General features: G+C 41.4%; 1 long non-coding RNA gene across 1 annotated transcript; it reads left to right on the top strand.

Annotated features, from left to right (window-relative positions):
• Positions 1–436: 436 nt before the first annotated feature.
• LOC126400929 (uncharacterized) lies at positions 437–10,815 on the top strand. The gene is made up of 3 exons (XR_007571021.1): positions 437–727; positions 9,094–9,472; positions 10,233–10,815. It is a non-coding gene; the product is annotated as an uncharacterized LOC126400929 (long non-coding RNA).
• Positions 10,816–11,246: the final 431 nt, after the last annotated feature.

Raw genomic sequence — 11,246 nt, 5'->3', positions numbered from 1 at the left:
GCTCATGGGTGGGAGGCCATTGAAACATATACACATTCACACACACACACACACACACAAAAAGGCACCTCTCGGCAGCTAAGTAGCTAAGCAGGGTGCTTAGCAGAACCAACAGCAGGGAAAGGGAAAACAAACACAGGGGCCACCAGTAAATCACCTCCATCCGCAGCAGCTCACCGGGGATTGGACGGCACTGGGAGGCCCTGTGAGAAACAGTGACCAGGGAGCAGGACTCATAGGGTCGAGGAAAAACCTTGTGAGTGATTGATGCTGCTGGGAGATCAGAAGGCAGAAAGAGGATACTCACAATACCCGAACCCTTCAGCTCACCCCAGCTAATTTTTCCAAGCAGGAGAAAGAAGAGTGAGGGCAGGATGGGTGGAGAAGAGTGAAAGACAGGGACATGGTCACAGCTGAGCCAAATATCTAAGCAACGTCCCTCCTGTCCACAATCCACGCCCACTGACTCCTCTTCCCCTTCACGCTGCTCCAATCCCATCATGCAGGAAGCGGGGCGTTTGCCCTTTGACCTGTCAGGAATGTTTTCCTCCTCTGTCCCAGCCGCAGCAGCAGTCACAGCAGGGCTCTCTGACGGTCACAGGCTGATGGAGTGGAGCCTGTGAAACAACACTGTGACCTACTGCACTGCCCATCCATCCACATACACACCCATATATGTGGATGGATGTGCAGCAGAAGGGGAACCAAATTGTTTTGCGAGTCACAAGTAAGTCTCAAGTCTTGAATGAATGAATGAATGCCTTTGAAGTCAGCTGGGATAGGGTTCCAGCCCCCCCGCGACCCTCAAGAGGATGAAGCGGTTAGAAGATGAATGAATGAATGAATGAATGAATGAATGCCTTTGAAAATGTGCATTTAATTGTTAATACAAATTTGTTAAAAGCTCCATAGCTATCAGTAGCTAAGCATTAGCTTGCTAACTATGTTAATACTAGCCATGACTTACTGTTTTTTTTGCAGCTTCAAATGTTGCACAAAATTATTTTTGGTATAATTTTTTCCATCCAGTGCTCAGCAACTGAACATTAGTTCTTCATGGTTCTCTCCTGCAACTTGATACAACATTGTTCTAACTAAGTGGATTGCATTGTCGACTTGCTCGGCATGAATAGCGTTAACGTTAGTCTGTTTATGAAACTAAGGGAAATTAACTGATTGTCCAACTTTTTAAATAACACACTATTTTCATCTTTGGACTGAGGGGGAACAAGTATTTTCAAATCAAAAGGCTCAAGTCCAAGTGAAGTCACGAGTCACTGGTGTCTATGTCTACGTTTTTGACCTTGTCAAATAGAGCCTAAAGTCATCAAATGACTCGAGTTGCAGTTATGTAACTTGAATTCACACCTCTGATGTGCAGTGTATATAGATTTTTATCTGTTGTAAATTTACAATATAATCACATAACTCAAAGTCTGTGCCGTTCCACAAAGTATGAATGAATGTCAGGAAGATGATGACTGTGATGTGACGTGACACGTAGCCCGGCAGGCTCAGATGGGAGCCTATCTGTCTCTGTGGCACACTGCCAGCTACAGAGTGAGGTATTGCACCATGATCCTGGGTGAGCTGCCTTTGGTAATGACTGTGAATGGGCTGTATCTATGGGCCATTACTCTATGGACTGAGCTGAGGCAGCAGGGTAATGCTGACTAATGGAGATGAACTTTTTGACTGATGAATAGTATATCCCGCTGATGCAGACTATGCAATGGCCACTGTCCCTGTTCCCCGATGCTTATTTGTTCATTTCCAAAGCAATGGCCATTAAAAGGGAAAATTAGTTGGCACAGAGTGGCAGATAACTTGTTGTTGAATGGAAGAGGAGAGTGTTTATTCTAGCCGGCTTTTAAACTGTGAATCTATTGTATAAACCAGACAGCAAATTAATTTGCAGATGTATTCACTCTATTGTAGCAGTGATATTGTTTTTCCTGCAGTAAGCTCTTTGTTAATGGGATGAGCGGAGGGCAATACTGCACATACAGAGCAAAGTTATATAAGCTTACAGCACTGTTGGTCACCAGTGTTTTTAATGCAGGCTAAAGAGGAAATCCCTGTTAATTAAAATCTCATACAGTAACACATCAGATATACGTCAGTGTTATGAAAGTGACCCCTGTTTCCCCCCCTGCCCTCCCTAGCTGACCATTTCTGGCATCAGGCCCTCAGGCGCTTTTCAGGATGGTTAAGTTTCCTCTTATCACCTATTAGATCCAGATGAGACCCAAGCCTCGCCTGACCACGGCCCTGTCTCAACTGTTCACAATTCAAAGCAGATGGCGGCTAACACAAGCTGCTGTGGCGTGCGTTTGCCAGGCCAAGGGGGGCTGCGTCAGCCAGCTCACAAGCTCTCTTCCATTAAAGGGAGCGTGATTGAATGTCAGTGGCTGTTAAGCTGAGCCGAAGCTCGTAAAATGGAATAATAGTTTGATTTAAAAACATGGATCTTAAACGCTGTTTTCCTTTTTGCGCAACAGAATCTGTCAGTCATGATCATATCTACGGTACGGCTGAGGCATGATCTCATAAAAGGTCTGAGGGTAATATGAAACAGAAGATTGAGGAGACCCCTCCCTAACACACACATCATTGCACACGGAGTTTAGATAGGGCACGTCATGTTGAGGCTGTGTGATACTGTCACACCCTAATAAAAGGCTCATTTATGTGTGAGATGATGCTCTAAAGCTGCCCTCAAGACTTTTTCCTATGAACTGTATTTGACACACCTATATCATTAAACAATGAATGTACACATGGTTTCTTGCAAAATAGTCCCTAAATGAATTTATTCCTCTTAGGGAAGGGCCATCACGGGGCATTTAAACTCTCTCTCAGCGAAAGGTTTGAGTTAGGAGCTCCTTCAGGTTAAGCAGGTGTCATCACAAGTTTTACAGACTGGTAAGTGAAACTATACTGAACATCATATTGGTTTTGGACAGTGTTCAACTTGGCACCTAAGTTTGATTATTATTAATCTTTCAACGTACATGTTTTTCCAAATTCATCTTTACATTTGATGGCTGTCACAAAATTAAACATTAAACGACACAGAGTGATCACTGGACTCTGTAGTTCCCCTTGGATCTGTGGAACATTTTTTCCTTTCAGCTCATTGTTTTGGTTTTCCAGTTGACGTTATTGGTGGTTAGTTTACTCTCTCCATTTACATAGCACTGTTTGTGCTTCAGCTGGCAGTGTTTACAGCACAAAAAACCCTAAAAAATGCTAATGTTGTTCCATATTTGCCAGATGTGTTAATAACTGTTTCTTTAACACAGTGTTGAGGTCAAAGCTTGTTTTTGCTGCCCCAAAGTGCAGGTTTAAGAAATATCTGTAAGAAGCCTATAAACCAGCCAAGTGGAATAATGTTAACATCCTCATCCAGTGCCCTTGAATATGTGCTGACATTCCAGACCTCTGTACCCGTCATGGTGTCTGTGGCCACTGCCCTTCCCCTTAGTTTGCTGCAGACATGCTGGGGGTCTCTCTCCCTGTTCTAATCTCTGTTTACGTTGCTGTCTGTCTGAGCATTCAGCACCTAATCAGGTTCGCCCCGGTGCAAGCCCCCATCACATCGAGAAACAGGGCTTCCTCTCTGACCTTTAGTGACTGGACGACCTTTGACCTTCCCACTCTTTATGTGCATTCACACACGTACACTACCGGGCCTCCATCTATAAAATATGTGATGCAGTCACAGGACGCAGCTGTACCCTCGCTGAATAATAGAGCGGTTGAGAACAGAGAGTAGTGGAGTACGAGTGATTTGCTGCTTGTCTGGTTTTAACGGATATTCTCATATTTGATATATTATGTTGTCATCCCTCTGTCTGTCTCCTTTCTCTGTCTGTCTCCCCCCTCCCTCCTTTCTTCTCCCTCTATTTATTTCATACTCCAATCTCTCATACAGCAGTTTCCAATTAAGATTAGGCCTCAGAATGGAGGACAGCCAAAGCTTTGGCTCTGGTGGTAGTGGTGGGGGGGCATGTGATGTGATAAATGAGTGAGAATTAATAGGGTGCAATAAATAAATAGTAATGAAGCCAATATAAAGATAGCATATCACATGTTTCCATACAGACCTCCTGAGCCCATCCTATGGGGAACTACAAGTATAATCTTCTAATTTTCCTGCCATTAACTAATCATTTTCAGATCACTCGGGGACAATCATCTTTAGATAAGTCACCTCATAAAATATGGCTATGAGCTTTATATAAGTCTGTGTGTGTGTGTGTGTGTGTGTGTGTGTGTGTTTGTGTTTTCATACTGATATGTAGGCTCTTTTCTACAAATGCATACTTTAATACATTCAACATAGAGTTAAAGGAAAAGTTTGAAATAACAGGAAATATGCTTATTTTCTTTCTGGTGGAGAATTAGATGACAGGATGATTTCATTTTTATGTGGGGTTATGTGGTGGACTAAGAGGCGTAGATTTCGTGGATGGGGGGCAGGGGTCGCCACAGGGCGAATGTCTCCCTCATGTCCCTTGTAATAAAACCATGATAGCAGGAGAGGACTTTCACTTTAATGAAATGAAAGACATTTCCACCATAAAGTAATACAGTAAAGGCAAAACTGATGCAGAAAAATTCACCAGAATGCAGGAAAGTAAGTGTTTGGCACTTAAAATTTCTTGGGGGAGGACCCCAACCCCCCTCCCCATTTAAAACTTACCTTGGCCAGGCTACTACTAGGACTTCTCCTGTTTCTGCTGGTTGTCCAGCAACTGCTTCATGCCAAGAAATAGTCAGACACAATCCCCATAAAATAGCTAATTGTTGTTTTTACAGTTGATGTGGATTCTGTATGGATTAAAAAAACATGATGTAAGTGAGCCTCAGAGGTGCTGGTAGGCTAGCTGTTTCCTCCTGCTCCCAGTCTATTGCTAAGCTAAGCTAACCAGCTGCTGTAGCCTTATTTTTAATGAACAGATATATGATGCCTGATGAGCTGGTGACCATAATCACTTTGGTAATTGTTTTCTTCTGCTGAGACGTTTGTGTTTCCATCTTTTTGTTTCCTATATTTGTTTAATGACTGCGAAACTTAGGGATTGTGTCATTAGATTTTTTTTACATAAAAGGCTCCAAAATAGTTTCCCCAATAAAAGTTTTATTGCGACGCAGTAAATGTTTTGAATCAAATGACTTCAACATGACAATTTCCATTTCTTTTCTGAGCTTGCTCATTTCAGATACCATTGCAGCTTCACTTCTTTACTCACAGAGTGCACCTAGGAGGCAGTTCCAGCTGCTGACTGTGTAATGAGCTGCTCTGTAAATCAGGAGCTAATGATACTTAGATTGTGAATAAAAATTGAGTGGAAGCGACACTTTGGCCCAGAGTATCACATTCAGTGTTGATATTTTATGTCTGTCCTGAGATATCCTCCTTAAATATGTATAGAAGGTCCACACTTTCTCTTCAGCTCAGTAACATATTCAAAGGAACCTTTTTAATGCACTATTTTTCTCTCTTGAAATGCTATTAATCATAGTCCACTCTGATGCCACCAAACTTCAGCCATGATATATGTTTTTGCTTTTGCCCCAGACAGATTGGCTTCTGTTAGTGAATATATTCTGCAGCCGCCTTGTCCCCGCTATGAATCGGAAAATATTTCAGTGAAACTGTGACAGCCACAGGTTCATTTTCAGGGAACGATAACAGATGTCTGAAACCAAATGAATGTACAAAATATCAGCAACATTATTCTGCACTGTCTCGCAGCATATTTTGCACAATCCATAACGTAATTTTCTCAAACCTTAAAAATTCCTCTCAGATTCGCCTCTTTCTCCGCAAGAAATGAATAATTGTACTGTAATTTATCTCATCAGAGTTCTTAACACAGTATTTTACATTATATTCAAAGAGGGAAAAATCACTCAGTCAGTCCCCAGTACCCGGGTGTTCTAACCTGCTGAGCTCTCTAGCTGTCATGTGAATGTATGGCAAATATAAAATAGTTTTAAAGTGAAGTAGAATATAGGTTGATTATATGTCTAAATAAAAAGTTAAGATGTATATTAAATATTTATAAACATAAGCACACAGAATCTTTGATTGCAACATGCAAAAATATGTAAAATATATATAAAATATTCAGATATTTTTAGTATATGTATATATAAAATATATGCTTGTATTGTAGATATAGATTTTATGTACATATATATCCATCCAAAAGCCCATTAATATAAATATAAAAAATAGAAATGCATATTAAAAAGTAATAAAAAAAAACCAATTATAAGCACATAGGATTGTTGTATGTATGTTTTTTTTTCATAAACTTGCATATTTAAATTAAATATATACCACTAACATATATGGTCACAACACATAATACCAGAGATGGGGACTCAAGTCATTGTGACTTGGACTCGAGTCAACTCGAGTCGCTGTTTTGATGACTTGTGACTTGACATGACAAAAAATAAAAGACTTGGACTTGACTCGGACTTGGAAGTTAAAGACTCGGGACTTGACTTGACTTGAGACACGATGACTTGAATGACTTGAGTGTTATTCACATCATGTTTTCGGTTAGAATATAAAATTAATAAATTAATTTAAAAAATAATGTCGATTACCCGGTAGGAGCGCAGGCTGAGAATGGCGTTGTCATGATTGGATCACTACCCTGTCAATCAGTCATGCCCTCTCTACGTACCTTACGTGTTTATTGGAGAAACAGGCCCTCTTATATCAGATAGGCATCAACATGTCAGCGGGAGGGGTACCGAGAGTCATCGTCTTCGGCTTTCGGAATTACCATTATTACGGCAAAAGACGAACAGCACAGTGCAAGACATGCGGCATAAACATCTCGGACAGCCAGGCGACAACTTCAAACTTTGTTCGTCATTTGAAGAGCCATTCTGCCCAGTAAGTGCTTGTCAATTAGCTAATATTATCTGGTTAGTCGGTAGTTAGCTAACGTTAGCTTGATACGATACGGAGGTGGGGTGGGGGGGTGGGTCGGTGTGGTGGAACCTGTTTTTTAATTTATTTGTTAACATTAACCCCAGAAAACATGAGAGCGAACATTCCGACCGGTTCATCACAAGACCGGTTGTACGTTTTATGAACGAGCAACACAGGGTTAAATGAGCTAAATGGGTGATTTTGGCCGCTGCCTTGATTAGTGTGTGTGTGTGTGTGTGTGTGTGTGTGTGTGTGTATGTGTGCACGCGCGCACGCATGGGGGTCGTCCCTGCAAAGTAAACATTGCAGCGATGAAGTCAATGTTTACTGACAGTTACTTATATCTTGTCTTTTCACTTTATTAAGATCAGATGCTGCAGGTAAAATTACAATAATACGGTGACTTGACTTGACTTGACTTGCCCAAGAAAAAATGACTTGGGACTTACTTGAGACTTGAAGGTTAAGACTTGAGACTTACTTAAGACTTGCACATGTGTGACTTGGTTCCATCTCTGCATAATACTGTATAAAAATTGATCATAGATATTTCTTCATTTAAATATACTTGTACATATGAAATATATGCTTATATGGTGGATATATATGTTATGTACACATACATAACTAGACATGTATGTCAAAAATTAATAATAAAAACAAATATAAACTGAACTAAACTAAACACAATGAATTACTGAATATATGTTGTTTTCATCAACATGCATATATAAATGATAAATGTATCATTCATGTATATGGTTGCAACATATAATATTGTATAAAAATACTTCATATAGATATTTTAATAGATGAACATACAGTATATACATTTTACTATGAATATCTCATGTATGTTGTAAACTCATATCTTACAGGTAACATGTGGCAACAACAGTGATATAGAGGCATGTAGGTCATATATTAAATATCATAATCAGTGAAGAAACATCGGTGTATGTCATAGGCTTAGATTCTCAAGGAAAGTGTTATGTTAACAAATGCATACAGTGCTGACTCTGCTGCCCCAGACAAGAGAAACAACATCTGCCCACTGTGAACTGCAGGGTATTTCCCTTTAATGCTTGTTACACCACGGTATCAAGGTGTTCCCTTGCTGTTGTTAAACAGGAGGAATCATCCCAGTGTACTTTGTGTAAAGAGACAGCAATATTCATTGAAGCGCAGACAGACTTATTCATCCCATTACACACAGACAGGGCCCACTGTCTACTCATCATCTACTGTATGACGGGTCAAGACAAAGCAGAAAGCTTTAAGAGGCATTGTTTGGCAGCGCGTCTCCTCCAAAAGGAGGTCGGATATGTCTTTGCTGCTCATTTGCATATATTAGTGCTTTGATGCATGTGTGTTTCATTAGGTTGCATTGAGGCCGTAATTAGGTGGTCTGAGGAGTGTTTTAGCTTCTCTGTGCATGTGTGAGTGTGTGTGCATACACCGATGTGTATGCGTATTTGTGTGTGTGTGTACGGTCCATTGATCGTGCTCTAAGCCCGGCAGCCAGCAGTGAGGTAATGGATGATGCTGCTGAGCGCTATCTGAACCCTCTGACCTCTGCAGGCTTGACTGACAGAGCAGGGAGAGGATCAGAAAGCAGATAGGGTTAGAGGGTTAGCTACATACCATACATCCCAAAGACAGCAAACAGTCCCAGAGCTTAGAGACAAGAGCTACCAATTTAATTCAATTGTTATCTACGGGGTTCAGGACAAAGCAACTTGGCTGGGGGGAGGGGCTAGAGCAGCAGGATGAAGGGATGAGAAGGAGAAAGATGTGGGAGGATGATTGATTGAAATTACAGGATGGAGAAAATAAAAGATGGCCCGATGAGAGGATGGTGGGATTTGCTTTTGTGGGTCAAAATGTGTCACTGGTTGAGTGATCTTTCGAATATGGATTTCAATCAATTTCCCCCCACAGGAATCACCCGAGCTGTGCTGTGAAATATGCTTTTTCATAATGCAGAGTGGCGATTGTGTCGAAATCCCGTCAAAGAGCTGTTTGTCCACTTGGATCAGAAGCTGGAGGCAGAGCAGCCACCCCTAAAGATGTGTTGATCTTGCCAACTCATGTTTCCCAATGTTTCTCTGTCTCTCCCGCTGCGGCAGACCACAGAGACAATCCCATGGTGGCCTCCATCCCAACCACCGCCATTCTACATTCCAAAGCAGAGCATGATGGGGAACGAACCTGCATCAAGGAGTCACAATCACAGAACAACTACGCTACAGTCCCTTCCCACCACCCCCTGTGAGAACGAGTGTCCTGGTTGCCCGTTGTACCACCGCCGCCGAACTAGATCCACATGTGAAGCCTGGTGTGATCACAATGCTCAGATGGTTTCAATGATTTATGGTCACACAGTAGACACGATGGCTGTGTGATTACATCTGGCTCCAACAACTCTCTCAGCTATCGCCACATCTCACAGGGAAGACTTCCCACAGAACAGCCCTGTTAGCAGCCACACACCACAGGAGGTGAAAGGTACTGTGTGTTAAGTGTGTTAAATTGAAAGCCAAAGAAACATTTTACATGCTGGAAACACTGAAATGCTGATTAACTGTACATCTGCTGTAAATCAAAATGAATCTTCTCAGCGGTTGTTCAACGTTTTTGTACTGCATACATAGCATGCCTCCCCTCCTCTGGGGACTATTATGATACAGATTTTCAAACCACCAAAGCAAACAGTCGCTATTCCAGTCCCATTCCACCGGTGCAGCCAATCTGGAAGGAAATGAGAGCACCACATTTAGTTTTTGCTGAGCTCAAGATTTTCCTACATGTCTAAAGAAAGAAACAGCATCTCAAGACAAGGAGGAAGTGATGACAGTGAACTTGCTCCAGAGGAAACTTTCTTTACTTGAGTCAGCTGCTGCAGTCTCATTCGAGTGGATTTCCTCTTGTTTCGTCCATTTAGACTGCCCGCGGTTGACCTTAGCTGTCTGTGGTGATTGGTCTGAAGTGAGGGAGTCCAGGGCAACACTTGTCCTCTATTGATCTGCAGATGGCAATCATGTAGAGTTGCTCAATCACAGCACAGCACGGGGATGTATTTTGAGCTCTGTATGTTGTGAAATTGTAGCATTTTCTCTCGTAGCGATACTGACCACTTCCAGAAAGTGACTGAATTTAACATTTTGTGTGAGTAAATACAGTAAATACGCTATAATGGTACTGCAGATTTTTTTAAATATATTTTTGGACACACTTGTGGAAACAGCATCTAACCTTCTCTTCGCAGGTGCTTCCCTTCACAGCTGACTGACATCTGAGAGCTGACACACTAAAAGAAGTACTGTCATCTTCCATGGTGCACGACTGAATGGACCACATCATACTGTATTGCCTATGTGTGTAAATAGAATTTTCCATTTGTAGTAGTTCCACATAGCGCAGTTATATACCGTTACGATGTCTGTCTCTTTCCTGTAACATTTAGCATCTGTGATGACCCATTGTTGTGGTAGATTTGTATGAAACTTAACTTAAAAAGTGGAAGCTTGCTAACAAGGCTAACTAGCTTCCACTGAGGAGGTGGAAGTGCAAGCCTAGCTTGCTAACCTTTGTCAGTTTCCTAAGTTGGAAAAGTGTGGGCGAGTGGGTTTACTTCACTCGCAAAATGAACGTACATCATTAACTTACTTACCGTATGTTACCTTGAATTTATGAAGCAAACTTTGTTTTTCTCGCATGCCTCCACGTGAATGGAGGATCCAAAAGAGGCCAACATCATTCATGAACTGAAGAGGGCTAATCAGGGTCTTCATTAAATAACAGCAAAGCTCCAAACGGAATTCCAAAAAGTTAGGACATTGTGTAAAACCTTAATAAAAACAGATTGCAATGATTTGCAAATCCTTGTTTTTTGTAAATATATACTCATTTTGAATTTAATGCCTGCAACATGTTCTGAAAAAATCGGGACATGGGCAACAAAAGATAGCTTTGTGAAACGCTCAAAAACAAAAGTATTATAATTGGGTATAAATGGGGCAACCTTGAAAGGCTCAGTTGTTCAGAAGCAAGGATGGTCACTTTGTGGAAAACTGCGTGAGCAAATAGTCCTACAGTTAAAGAACAATATTTCTCGGCACACAATTACAAGGATTTTAGGGATTTCACCATCTACAATCCATGATATCCCAACACAATTTGTTGCCTCATATACAAACACAAGTTAAGACTTTAACATGAAAGGGAGAGCCATATATCAACAACATCCAGAAATGCTGCAGACTTCTCAGGGCCCGAGCTC

Source organism: Epinephelus moara, chromosome 14 (genome assembly GCF_006386435.1).
Source record: "Epinephelus moara isolate mb chromosome 14, YSFRI_EMoa_1.0, whole genome shotgun sequence".
In the NCBI taxonomy this organism is placed as follows: domain Eukaryota; kingdom Metazoa; phylum Chordata; class Actinopteri; order Perciformes; family Serranidae; genus Epinephelus; species Epinephelus moara.
The sequence above is the reverse complement of the archived record's forward strand: the minus strand, read 5'-3'. Positions and strand labels throughout refer to the sequence as shown.